Below are 13,614 nucleotides of genomic sequence, written 5' to 3' on the forward strand. Positions count from 1 at the left end.
ATTTGAGTTCAGCACCAAATGCCACTGACACTTTTGTCACACATCACTCCTCAAAATGCTCAGTCATACGGTGCCCACACAGAGGAGACTGCCTTTTAACAGCACTTTTAGGTGAGATGCACAACTTCTGTATGAGGAAAACCAGCTTCTTCTATGGGAGAAGGGCTCTCCAGGCAGCCCACTCTGCCCCAACAGCTGAGCACTTCGCACACTAAGCTGAGCCTGGTCCCTGAAGAAGGGCAGAGTGCCTCTTTCCCACTGAACTACAGCACAGAGTCAAGAACAGCACTATAGTCTGCAAGGCAGGTCCTCAAAATGGGTCTTTCAGCCCACGCAGCTCCAAGTTCTGATGTAGCTTTCCTGAGACCTTCCACTTCAGGGCATCTGTTAAGATGGCCTTTGTAATTGCTCACAGAGTACTCTCTCCTATTGACATATGTGGGTCCAAGTGTATAAATGTTTATATATATATATTTTATTGACAGATCATTTCCACCAAATCAATAATGAACTGGAATGCTGTTGCCACCATCTTCACCATCAGCCTCACAAACTACCTCAAGTTCACCAAGGTGAAGTCATAAAGAGGGATTCTATTTTACTGTTCAAATAACTACTATGAGGAGAGGCTGGATATTATTACAGTTACACATTACACACATATCTGTTCCACTGCAAAATGCAATTTGCGTTACATAAATGCATTAGCAGTATTGCAGTTATATAATATAACAGCCAAGAAAGTGAAGGATGACACTAGCAAGGAAAATATGAATCAGCTTGCCCTATCAAGTAGCATGACAACAAATTATAGCAGCCTACAGATTCCTTTTAGCCAACCAGAAATTGCTCATCAGAACACAAATAACTGACATTTGCGTCAGAAATTTCACTGAAATGAACATTTTAATATTACCAATTAAAGAGGATGAAGATATCTCTGTAACTTTAATAAGAAAAAGAACATCTGCGATTTGAGGAAAAAATCCAGAAATTAACTTATCCCCTGCTTCACAGAGAGGTTTCTTTTTTGGAAGCACATTGTGTTCTCCCTCCTCCCCAGATGGTTCCACGCACTGCTCCAAATGCTAAGTATCTATAGAACAGCTCCAGCTTTGAACTATGCTAATGACCAGACATCAAGCAATTTTCTCTGGGTCGGAAAACAATTTCACTTTTATTGAGTTATCTAAAAGAAACACTTGGTATGTAAAAAAAAAAAAAAAAGAGAGAGAGATTATGGCATTTGCTATCTGGTACAGTTCAGGGCAGGACTAGTAGACGGCACAAATCATTTTGGCAAAGCCAGCATGGCTTATGGAGTACTTTGCTTTTGCTGTAGAACCCAAACATTCACAGTAGACTCAAGCATGCCTGTCCTCTGATGCAGTGAGGATTAACCTCCTGCTCTGAATGCTCATCTGAGGAAGTACACAAGAAAAAGAAAACACTCATACAAGTGACCCAAGAAAAATCTGGGCACCATTTGGCTAAATCAAAGATTACAGCTTGCGCGGCTCACTCCCCTGTTACATTTAGTAATGTGAACACAGACAGCATGATGTCTGTTAAAGATATGCTAACTGTATTCTCATGAGCACAGAAAATAAGCCTTGATGGTTACAACAATTAATAGCTCGTAGTAGACACTAAACGCCTACAGAAAAGGTCTCTTGTAATACTTTCTGCATTCTCCTTGCTAATCAGGCTTCAGTATCACAAAGACTGTTTCACGAGCAGTTTCTTGGGCAACAATGCTTCCTTACTCCATGTGGACTGCTGTAGCACTTTCAGCATAAACTCAGAGGGGGAAAAATGCTTTCCACAAGGCTTGGCTCTATTCCAAAGAAAAGGAAAAGAAAAACACCCACTTGGCCTTCTTGAGTCTTGAAATAGGACCTTGGAAGCTGGAGCCAGAGTGACCTGCAGTTTGTCAGGGCTGAACAGAAGCATGCAAGTTCCAGTGGGCTTACACACTTGCTCTTCCTCTTGCGCCCAGGAATAGTTTTTGGCCTGCTCACTTAACCCATTGCCTCACATCTCAGCAACAGATTCCAGGCACTAAAACTTCAATTGTATTTAGAAACAGAGGTTTAATTCGATTTGTCCGGACCTGAATTTTAGACACTTGTTTTCTACATCACTTAACAACACATCTCTCTGCTCACCAGTCACTCCTAGCCTCTAATGTTCTTGGCACTGAGAGTTGAGACTGGTGGTTATTGCCTGTAAGAAAACTTTAACACAGCAGACAAGTAGAGCATTCAGGTGGCTAATCTGCAAGGAAATGAAAAGCAGCTCCTCCAAATTAAGTTATCAGAAGAAACTGCTTACTTGCAGCATTAAACATGCTGACAATGTATGGGCTGAAGTTAGAGCCATTTGTTTATTTTTGTGCAACTATAATATAGGAGTGATCTGCCAAACCAGAGGATGGAATTAGCAATTAGTGTCACTTGGCTTCACTGTTCAGTATGCATGCACAAAGAGGCACGGCAACAGATCCAGACGGATAACACGAGGAAACAGTTGGTACATGGTGGGATCAGTACATTGTGCAATTTAAACAAACAGTGTCTAATATCAAGAAGGATGAGTCACAAGCATGTATATGATCTCCAAGGCTCGTTAGTGAGCAGATTCAGATCCCCATACTTCTTCCACAAGAACAGAATTATCATCTTCAAAGGAAAAAATATTCCATCCTTTGTGCCATGTTGAACAAGGCAAAGGGTATGGCCTTTCACAGACATGTTATCAGGCACTCTATGAGGAAATTTGACTTTTCCACAGTGATTTCAGAAACAGAGAGGATCTTGTATTATGGCATCACGCCAGAAGGTATAAGCACTCAGTACTGCAGGGCAGCAGTATTTCCACTGCTTGTTCAAGGTATGAAATTACTGTGTAGGCAGAAACATGGGGTAGATAGGAAACTAATTCAAATGACAACTAATAACTGCTCCTCTCTATCATCTTAACCTCTACAAATTACAGTTCTGTGGATGATACGCAATCCTCATAAACTCAAACCTGAGTGAAGACTGATAATGCTTACAGTAAGGCAGAATGAAGGGTCTGAATTCCCAGATTTCAAACTGAGTTGATCAATCCTGAAAAAAAAGCAGAAAGGCTCCCAAGTTCACTGTTTGATTAGAGGGTATTTTACTTCCCTAATATCAAACATTTATTTCCAGGGGCACTTAAAAAAAATTTTTCAGAGAAGCTGGCCCAGCTCTCTCTCTCATTGCTTGAATAATCTCCCTGTATTCATAGTTTAGCATTCCCCAAAAGATAAAGGATAATATACTCATGCACATAAGTTACGCTGAAAGTAATGCCTCCTATTTATTTCCATGAAAACTACAACAGATAGAAAGAGCACAACAACACTATTTGATAGAGCAGATTCTCAGCTACAAAACACTACTTTTCAACAAAGTCGCCACCATTAGCTCTGCATTTTTGCCAGCAGTGAACAAGAGCCTGCATGCTGCACTCATAAAAATCTGCACCAGTGGAAGTGACCCACTGTCACTGTCACCACTGCTGAAATGCATCACCCACTGCCTCACTGCATTCACACCCACTGTTTGGTCTCCAGAAACGTTCAGAAAGTGTCAATAAATGTCAATGGGTGCCATTTTTCCCACATGGAGGAATTCAGTGATGCACCTTTGCTTCACCAGCACTTCCACGTCAGACGCCATTTTGTCAGACTGCCCCTCTGCTGCCATCTGTTGTACAGTAGCAAAATGTAAGGGAATATTAGTTCAGCTTCTACTGCCGTACCATCAACATCCATCACTGACATTGTGGGTTGACATAGTAAAGTAGGGGGCATTACTTTTGGAACAGCCCTTGTACGAGTACAAACATATGGACTTACCTGGGTAGAATGACTCTGTGTTTGTATGCCAGTGCCATGCAAGAGATTAAGAGAAAATCACATCAAGAATGAGGGATAGATGTCTAAATCCCCACAATCACTGCCAGAAATGTACTTGCTTAACCATCTGTCGTGTGCTTGAGAGATACATTGCATCAGTGATCAAAAGTACATGTCACAAAACTGTCTGGAGGAACAACTTCAGCCTAAGAACTCAAACTGTTTCCTTGTGCAATATTTCATCATTCATAGAAAGACAAATATTGTCATTGGCTGCTCTACTAGCAAACTATCTTCTGATTTTAGGCATCAGAGATTTTAAAGGCATTTTAAAATCATTATGAAAACGGATAGATTATTTCCAGATTCATCCAGTACAGTTTGTAATCTACCTGAAAGATCTGAAGGAAAACAGCAATAGGTTTCTGTATGGCATGAGTTCTACGTGTTTCATAGCTTTCCAAGCTCTGCTATGTAAGATCCTTGGCTTGTACAGTCTGATGATATTTTACTTGGTCAGCTAGGCTACACAAAAAAAAATTCAGTGGAATCTGTGGTACATCGATACCTAATCACACGTGGACCACTTCAGAGATGTACTGCACCAAACACAACTCCCTTCCTTGTCAGGTGTCTACGTACCAGATGAAAAGACAAATACTTGCTTTTCCAGACTAAATTGACCAAGTACCTCTATTCTTGTAAAACAAATCTTTATTTTTATGTTTTCCTCTAGCAAAAGATGTAGAGGCAGATTATTATATTCTTTCTTGATCACAAGGAAGCAGAATGTGGCAAATCACTGAACTCCAGCCTGCAGGAGCTACAATACAATTACCATCTCCACTTCAGCCAGTTCCTTAGCTCACCAATTAGCTAATAAATTAGGATTCAATTAGTCTTTAGTCATACAATTAGTTTTTATACAGCTTAGTCTCACCTGATCCACCTGTTGTGAATTCATTTTGTATTTAAACTTGTTTCAACGTCTGTATATCTATCTATACATCAGGTATGTTCAAGGCTCACATCTACAACCACAGGTAAGGCTAACCTGAGTTAAATCCAAATTCATTCTCTTCCCTATTCTATGCTGGGGTCCTTTTCTGCTGCTGCACAAATGGCTATTCTAGTTACGGTACAAAACATCTCCTTTTTAAAACAAAAATGCTGTTGGAACACCATGGGAATGGCAGCAGACACGGCAAGCTAGGAGTCCAAAACTATACATTCCGACAAAGAAGTTATACGTGATAGTGCACTTCTTTCCAAGAGTACAAATTTCCAAAAATGTAACATTTTGAGTAGAAGCAGGGAGATTCTGAAGCCTCTATTTCTGCCATCACTTTACATGGTAAGCTTTTGGTAGTAGGGACGTGTGGGGGTGGCCTCTGTAAGCAGAGCCCAGCACTACCTCATGTCAGATCAGAGCCAGCTCCAGTCAGCTCCAAAAGGCTGCTGGCCAGAGCTGAGCCAATGAGCGATATTGGTTGTGTCTCTGTGAGAGCAATTTAAGAAAGGTTTAAGAACACTGAGCAGCAGCTGGCAGACAGGAGTGAGAAATGTGAGAGAAGCAGCCCTGCAGACCCCACGGTCAGCGCAGCAGGAGGGCAGGAGATTACTACAGGCATGCAGCAGCAGCTCCCTGCAGCCCAGGAGAAGGCCATGGAAGAGCAGGTCATCTCCCTGCAGCCAATGGGCACCACACGGAGCAGATTTCCACAAGCAACCATGGAGAAGCCCACGAGCAGCAGTGGATGAGGACTGAAGGAGGCACAGCCCATGGATATCCCCCAGCAGGAGCAGCTCAGGCTGGAGCTGCAGTGTGTGGAGAGGAGCCCGCAGTGGGGCAGGAGGGCTGGGGGAGCTGCACCCTGTGGGAAGCCCATGCGGGATCAGGTCAGGAAGGATGACATCCTATGGGAGGGACCCACGTGAAGCAAGGGCAGAGAGGGACCATGAAGCAGTGGCAGAGATGAAGCGTTATGAACTGTCCACAGCCTCCATTGCCCTGCATTACTCAGGGTAGAAGAAGGTGGATGTGAGGGAGGTGTTTATAGCCTGCTTTTAGTTCTTACTTATCTAAATTGCTATCAATAGGCAATAAATAAATTACATTAATCTCCCTTATACTGAGTCTGTTTTGTCCATAATGGTAACTGGTGAGAGACCTTCCTGTCCTTATCACAGCCCACAAGTTCTTTGTCCATCATATTTTCTCCCTGTCCTTTCGAGCAAGGAGAATAAGAGAGTAGTGTGATGGTGCTGAGCTACTGACAGGTGTTAAACTCACTCTTCTGGTCAGCACATCAGACATGTTCTGTGTCCCTGAAACTTCACCATAACCTTTACCTTCTGGACTTCAGAAAACACAAACCCTTCCGAAAGGGTTAAATTTCTCCAATTATGAGAACCCTTAGATTAAGTTCTGCCCAACTCCCCAAAAACCCACTACACTCCGCACATAGGGAAATGGAAGACACATTGTAGCCTTAAACGTTTTCAGCATTAATTGCCTACTTTCTGTCTCTTTTAATAGCACGGAATCAGTAACAAGTGCCAATCTTATCACTCTGAGGTGTTGTCCAGTTGGAAGGGACCTGCCAAGGTCATGAAGTCCAGACCTGGCCGTTCTCCCTTTTTGATCTATGATGCATGAATATGATCTACAATGACTAAATAAAAGAGGGAGAAATTTAGATTAGTTTTTGCCTCTCACACTGCTCTGCCCACAAGCAGGCTGTGGCTTACTCACATGTATTGCCTGCCATGTCCTGACAGAGCATCTGAATTTGCTGAAACTAGCTGGTATTTGTAATTCAAGCTACACAGACAGGTCACCTGTAATATTATTCTTCTCTTCCCTGATGAATTAACTCCTAGAAGTTGGCTACTGGTGGAAATACTCATGGTTCCGCATTCGTCATCTGTACTGAACACTCACGGCTTTCTTGAACTTTTCTGCCAGTAAACACTCACTTGAGAGCTGGAACACAAAGAAAGAATTTGCTAAAAATTTCTAATGAGCCTTTGAAAGTCATTTGTTTCATGTTTATGACTAGCACACTGAGTTCCTGACCTGGTCAGACCTTAAGGTGGTACCACAGAGTAAATGTTAATTTGCAACAAATAACACATAAGAAAACTGGCCTCATTTGACTCACCCAAATGCCCCAAGAAAGGGCTGATGCTGGGGCTCTTCTCCAGGGTAGCAAGCCAAGAAACTCAGTGCTGTGTCACTTTTATCTCAATATTTCCTTCTGCATCTTCAGTCCAGCTACAACCTAAGTGAGGGCCTTCCATATAAATCTATGTGAAATCGTAGTGCACAAACATTTACTGATCACAAGGTCTCACATACGTTAAGCTACCTTATTCCTCACTCCCTCATTCCCTGCTTCTCAGGGATTACCTGAAACAGATTACCTTCAGGAATACACTGGCCAGACTCCCTCTCTAGTCAGTGTAAAGAGCTATCTCCAGCATCAGATTCAATTCTCGTATTTTATAAACACAAGAATACAGTTTCCACCTCTTTTCTCTAGCCCTGATCAAGCTTCTCAGTCAGACTAGGTCTTGGATGTGGAGGCAATATGTCCTTGCTCACTCTACATAACAGCAAAAGTAGCCAAAAAGGTTCCTAATCCACTCAAGATAACAAAAACATGAATCTTCCAAGCTACAGATGCAAAAAGAGTAGTCATCTTCTCAACAAATGCAACACAGTTTTATAATTAAAAAGAAAAAAGTCACAAAAAGTAGAAAACTTATAGTGGTGGTGGAGGGGGAACAGCCATGTTTAGTAGGGGAAAGGGCAACACCAATTTTTTATAAGTCAATATTTGCAACATAAAGTAAGTCATCACACGGTTGCAAGCATAAGAGTGCTCGCTTTTATCCAGCACCAGTATGGAGCGATAGCACTTTCAGCCTGCTTCTTCTTAGAGTCCCAGGAGGAAGAAAGCTATTTTTGCCAAGTCTCCTGTTGCTATTTTTTATCCTGAGTGTTGGCTTTCATCATTACAGAATGGGAATTCTGCCACTGATTTCAAAGGCTCCATGATCATAATTGGAACTTTAACTTTATATTAATGTACATGTGTTTAATTTGTTTTGTTTAAAGATAAAAGGAAAATGGATTTCAAATCTCTCAACTGATTTCATTGCACACGTTCACAGCTCCGTAGTTAAAAGAAAAAATTATGTATGCAGCTTTTTTTCTCCCCCCACGGGGAAACAGCACTATAAGAACCACACCTATCTATGTAATGAAAGTAGCTATGAAATATATACATCTTCTCCATTGTAATGGAAATTTCACACTGTTCTAGTGTGAAATTGATTTCTCAAGTCCTTACAATCTAATGTTTTAAGGGTAATTTTATGTTTGAAGTGTAGGCTAGAGGCTTAACCACCCAAAAAAAAAGAAAAAAAGAATGCTTTAAGGCCATAGCACTGCAGGTATAAATCAGAGCATTTCCACTGCTGGAGTTGAGTTAATTTACGCTTGTATAACTTGTTTCAAAAGCCTACTCATTCTGAGGCAATGTGTGACAATTTGTAATCGCTTTTCTAGAAGAATGGAATACGTTCATCTTCACATTTACACAGATTGAAAGATGAAGATCAGATCATGTGTGCAAAGCAGCATTAACCTCTGAACTCAGGTCATGCAGGGAGGATTTGCCTCAACAGCGGTCAACTTCAGACTGGGAGAGGAGAGGTCTCACAGAAACATTTACAGCAACTTCTCAATGCCGCTATGACTTGCGGTGCCACACAGCAGTAAGAACGCTCCCCACTCTGGCTGCTGGCCAGAGAGCAGGCAGAGATCTGGAGAAATCCATCCCCAGCTTCTCCAAAAAGAAAAAAATGGTGTTTTTATTTCCTGTAGTTAGTAGGCAGTCACATTGGAATGAGGGGAAAAAGTTTTTTTAGTTTCTTTTTTTTTCCTAATCCTAATGCAGTGTTAAAAATATGAGAAATGTTTCTAAAAAACTATGTCAGTCCAAGTGAGTTACACAACCTAAAGTCCTGTTTCTGAGCACTAAGACCAAGATCTAAAGGATGTTTAATGAATGTTCTTCTTTTGGTCACAGCAACGCTTCCTTTTTTGATCTGTTTTTAAATGTGAATGGCTAGCTCTTGGTTTATTTATTTTTTAAATAAACCTGGCCTTCATTTCTATATTCAGCTAAAGTCAAAGATAAGTTCATGATGGTTCCATTATTCTTACCCTTAAGGATTCTTTTCAACTCATCTACTAGAAAGATACAGACACAAGAAGAATTGCTCAGTACTTTATAGGGAGCAGCCCTGAATATTAATCTGAACGCAGGCATCCTTTAGATGGAGGAATTTTGACCAAGTTCACAACACGTACCTAAATGCAAAGGGCTTTTGAGCACGTGCTGCTGCATACAGCCAGGCAGACCTTGTGAGTTTCTTGTTTCCTTCCACTCGTAGAGTGGATTACACGGAGAAAGCATGTCACTAAATGCACTGCTAGTGGAACAAATGGAGCTGAAAGTTCAGGAGAACCAAATAACGCTCATCACACCATTAACTCTGCAATTGCTTGTATTTAATTTCTTACGTATTTATTATTCTTAAAGGGCTCCTTATTTCTAGAGTCAGAATACAAATAGGCAGCAAATAGGGTCCAATATAGTTACACTAGAAAAAGATGAAGCAGTTGTAGGGAAGAAATCTGCCTGTTTTCTGTGCATTTGGTTCTCAGCAGTTCAGGGGTTATTGCACACCATGACAATGACCATCAAACCCATTTTTTCACACTGCTTTAAGCAAGTACCATGGTAGAGTAGGCTAAGCATCTCACTCACAATTGAAAGTCAAATAGCACATTACACACACACATCAAAACTACCTTAAATCAATGCCTCTGTAAATGGTTACCCAGATGCTCAAGAATCAAAGGCATCGTGACCTGAACTTGGTGACTTTATCTACTGAAAACTGCACACCTTATATAGCAGGGGGCAGGTTAGGTTCAGTTAGAATTATACAATCCTTAGAGTTGGAAGGGACCTTTAAAAGCCATCTAGTCCAACTCTTCTGCAGTGAACAGGGACATCCACAGCTAGACCAGGTTGCTCAGAGCCCCATCCAGCCTGGCCTTGAAAGTCTTCAGGCACAGGGCATCCACCACATCTCTGGGCAACTGGTAAACACATGATGCTTTCCTCTCAGCCTCTGGTAATCTTCTAAGAAAATTTTGCTATATGCATGTAATAGGAACAAGATCCCAGAGGCTGAACCAGCAGTTATTCAAGAATTAATTTAAAGGCCTGAGGTTCCAAATGTTTATAAAAAGTCATGCTTCTGTTAGCACAGAGCTTGCCAGCATGCCACTACCTGGTGCAACACAAGGCCTTGTTTGTATGGAAGCCAAGTGTTTCAGAGGGACAGAAGTGCTCCTGTTGGCACACTCCTGGCTATAATGACCAAAGCTGGCAAGTGAAGCTACCTTCGAACTGTGTTCTTCTCTAGCTTTACAAACTTGCAGGAAAAGACTCCTTTTTCCTTTAATTCAGAGGATGTCTTGGAGCAAGTCACCATTCTGTAGGACAGCTACTGGCTTTGAAAAAAAGGACAGGTCACCATCATTTTCTAGGCCATTCAGCTTTCTCATCTACACTGTGCATTTAAAAACCACAAAGCAATGTGTAGTGCTACTGTGTCGGGGTTTCCACAGCAAACTTTACCCAAACCTCTGACCCTTTCTGGATGCCAGTCCAAGACTTTGAGTCAGCTGAGGGCAATCTCATGCTGAGAGAGGTACACACAGGACTCCCCCCGTGGCTCTGTGAAGAAGAAGAGCATTCAGTGTGGTGCCATTGCTCTTGCAAAGGACCCTTCTCCAAGGCTCAGGACTGCAATAACCCTGTTGCTTCCTAAACTCACACCAGACACAGCCTAAAGGCAAAGAAAATGGGGGGTGTTTTGCTGTTAATAAGTGTTCTGTGGGTGCTCTGAAGGCACTGCATGACAAACTGAGTGCATCTCATGATTCTGGCTAAGATTTGGCAGGAAAAACAATGAAGGAGAGTTACAGATACAATATAGCCTGAAGCCATTATAACCTTCCTGCAAAAATCCTCTGCACTGCAGAATCATTTTCCCTTAAAGGAGAGAATGATTTTCGAGCTGCTGTAATCAGAAGCAACAAAAACAGAAATCTCTGGGAGACTATTCTCACTTCACAGTAGATGAAAGAGTACTTTTATGTTGCAGTGAATGCTAGTTACATCTACTGCAATGATCACGCATCACTCGTTATAACATCACAGAACACTTCTCTAAACTTACTTGGACTGAAAGCAAAATGGGAGTTAACATAATATGACTAACAAGCAAAGAAATCAGAAGACATATAAAAGTTTGCCCAGTCACCTGCATGTATCCATCCTCTTCCTGAATCTTCCTCCTGAGTTTTGATGGGAGAGTTATTTTCTGTATCCAAATTCCTAACATCTATATACGCGTAAAGAGATCTTACTGTACTTACAGAGCCCAACCCACAAGTTTCTTAAAAATACGACCCTGAGTTTTTCTTAATGCTTATTTCTTAAGGACCATAAATGTTATTGCTTGAGTAGTCATCATCAGCTAGCTAACAAAATTACTACAGGAATAAAAATTATCAGTATGAAGATCAGTCTAAAAATGGTGGACCTTGCCAGGATCACTCCTAGACCCAGCCCCGCTATCAGATCCATGTTTAACCAAACAGTGATTCCTTTCAATGCAGTCATACAACAGGTGACACCTCAAGATGCAAGGCCATATACTGCTCACTCCCTGATTTTTGGTCGCTAGGCCACAGGCAAAGTTTAAGCTCAGTGATGCAGTTCACTTTTCAGTACTTCTGCTCAGGTAGTTGGGCAAGTTAAAAGTCACGCCTCTTCCTGCTAAACATCAGTGCATTCTTAGACAAGCTGTCATCCGGAAAACCAGCTGAAACAAATAAACAGTCTGACTGAGAAACAGAAAATAGTAAACTGACTACAGGTCAAATAGCAATAGATGTTTCCGGCTCTCTGCATACCAAAAGTTGTGGAGTTTTCTGCTTTACTTGGTTTTGACAATTGCCCTAGAGTAGAAACTGAGCTCTGTCCTTCATAAGTTTTGTGCTTTCATGCTATCCCTTTCAGCTCCACATGCCTGTGTTTCCACACCTGTAAATTGGGATAGAGAAAACCTTACCCCTTTTCCTCATTAACTGTTAATATGTTTATCAATTGCCTATGACTGGTTTCTAATCTGTTCCAGGGAAGCTTTAAGCCCAAATAAGACTCTCTAAGATAAACTAGAAAGGGGACCCAAGATTCCCTCAAATATTTGTCTAAATGATGTGGCAAGAACCCTAGTACTGGATCAGGCACTGCACTGTACCTTCATATCCACTCAATTCTGTACGTTTTGGCAGGGGAGGAAGACAAAGGCTGCCCTGGTCTGTCCCTGCCACCCCTTCTCATGACGACAGCCCACATGGAGACGGCATCCCATCTTCAGCTGTATCCAGCTCAGGACATGGGCAACAAAAGAGTAATCCTGCTCTAGGAATCATCTTTCCGTGTTTGGTATGATATATAGCTACCTATGTAGCTTTTCAGGGAGCACATTCAGCTGTTTCATACACTTGGAACAAGGCCAAAGTTTCTCAACCAGTGTATGATGCCATCTTGTTAGCATCTATACATTACAGATCAGGTTTTTAACAGTATTTTGGAGGGCTGCACCAACTCAGTGGATTTGTCTCATTCATCTGACATTAACTCTTACAGTTAATGCCTATGTCCTACATTCTTTGTCTTTACTTTCTGTTTTACAAAATATCTCAAAGTCACATCCTGCCCTTTTCGTAAGTTCCCACTGCATGGTGGTGCTTCCAGGTTGCAGATCTGGGCTGCTACACTTGGTACACATATCCTCACATGGTTTGCCACTCCAAGAAACAATGGCCTCTTCCTCTCATCTGCTTGGGCAGCTACATGGCACCAGCATGCTTTGCTGAATCAACTTGCTGTAGAGAGAATCACTGCTGTTACACAGGCTATGCATTTAGGAGAAGAGGAGGGTTAACTGCTGAGGCTGCAATTACCCACAGCATCTGCTACTGTTTGCTTTTTTTCTCCATGACACCTAGAAGCTGAGAAGAATTTGTTGATTTCTATTGTCCATTGGCAGACATGATGTGACAATGTGCTTCCTCAGTCAAGAGTGTGGGAACTAGCAGTACACTGATGGAAGAAAAGTTGTAAAACCTTCAGCTGCTATCTTGTATCTGATAGGACAGGATATCAGAGCTCTGCATCTCACAGTCAGTGGAAGTTATTTGTGAAAGAACGTAAGAACAAAGCAAACATAGAGCAACATACACTATATCTGGTATCCTGGTTTTTGAAATTTGCAGCTTAGAGACTTTGGGAAACCAGGAGCTGCACACAGTCTGTGGGATTAAGTAGACCCTGACTTCTTTCTCATGATCTGAGATATCTTAGTCTTTTAAAACTGAAGGCCAGAACTACATAAACAGTAAAATGCTGCTAAATCAAACAAAAAACTCACTTCACACTAGTATGGCTTTGGTATAACATATATTTACTGCGGAAGATTGTGTGAAATCATACCTAGCTGCTCTGTGTTTTAATTGAGATGAAAGTAGGGGGTAAGAGCGTATGAAGAAGAGGAAGGGATGACAG

The sequence above is a fragment of the Numida meleagris genome, chromosome 2, assembly GCF_002078875.1.
Source record: "Numida meleagris isolate 19003 breed g44 Domestic line chromosome 2, NumMel1.0, whole genome shotgun sequence".
NCBI lineage: Eukaryota > Metazoa > Chordata > Aves > Galliformes > Numididae > Numida > Numida meleagris.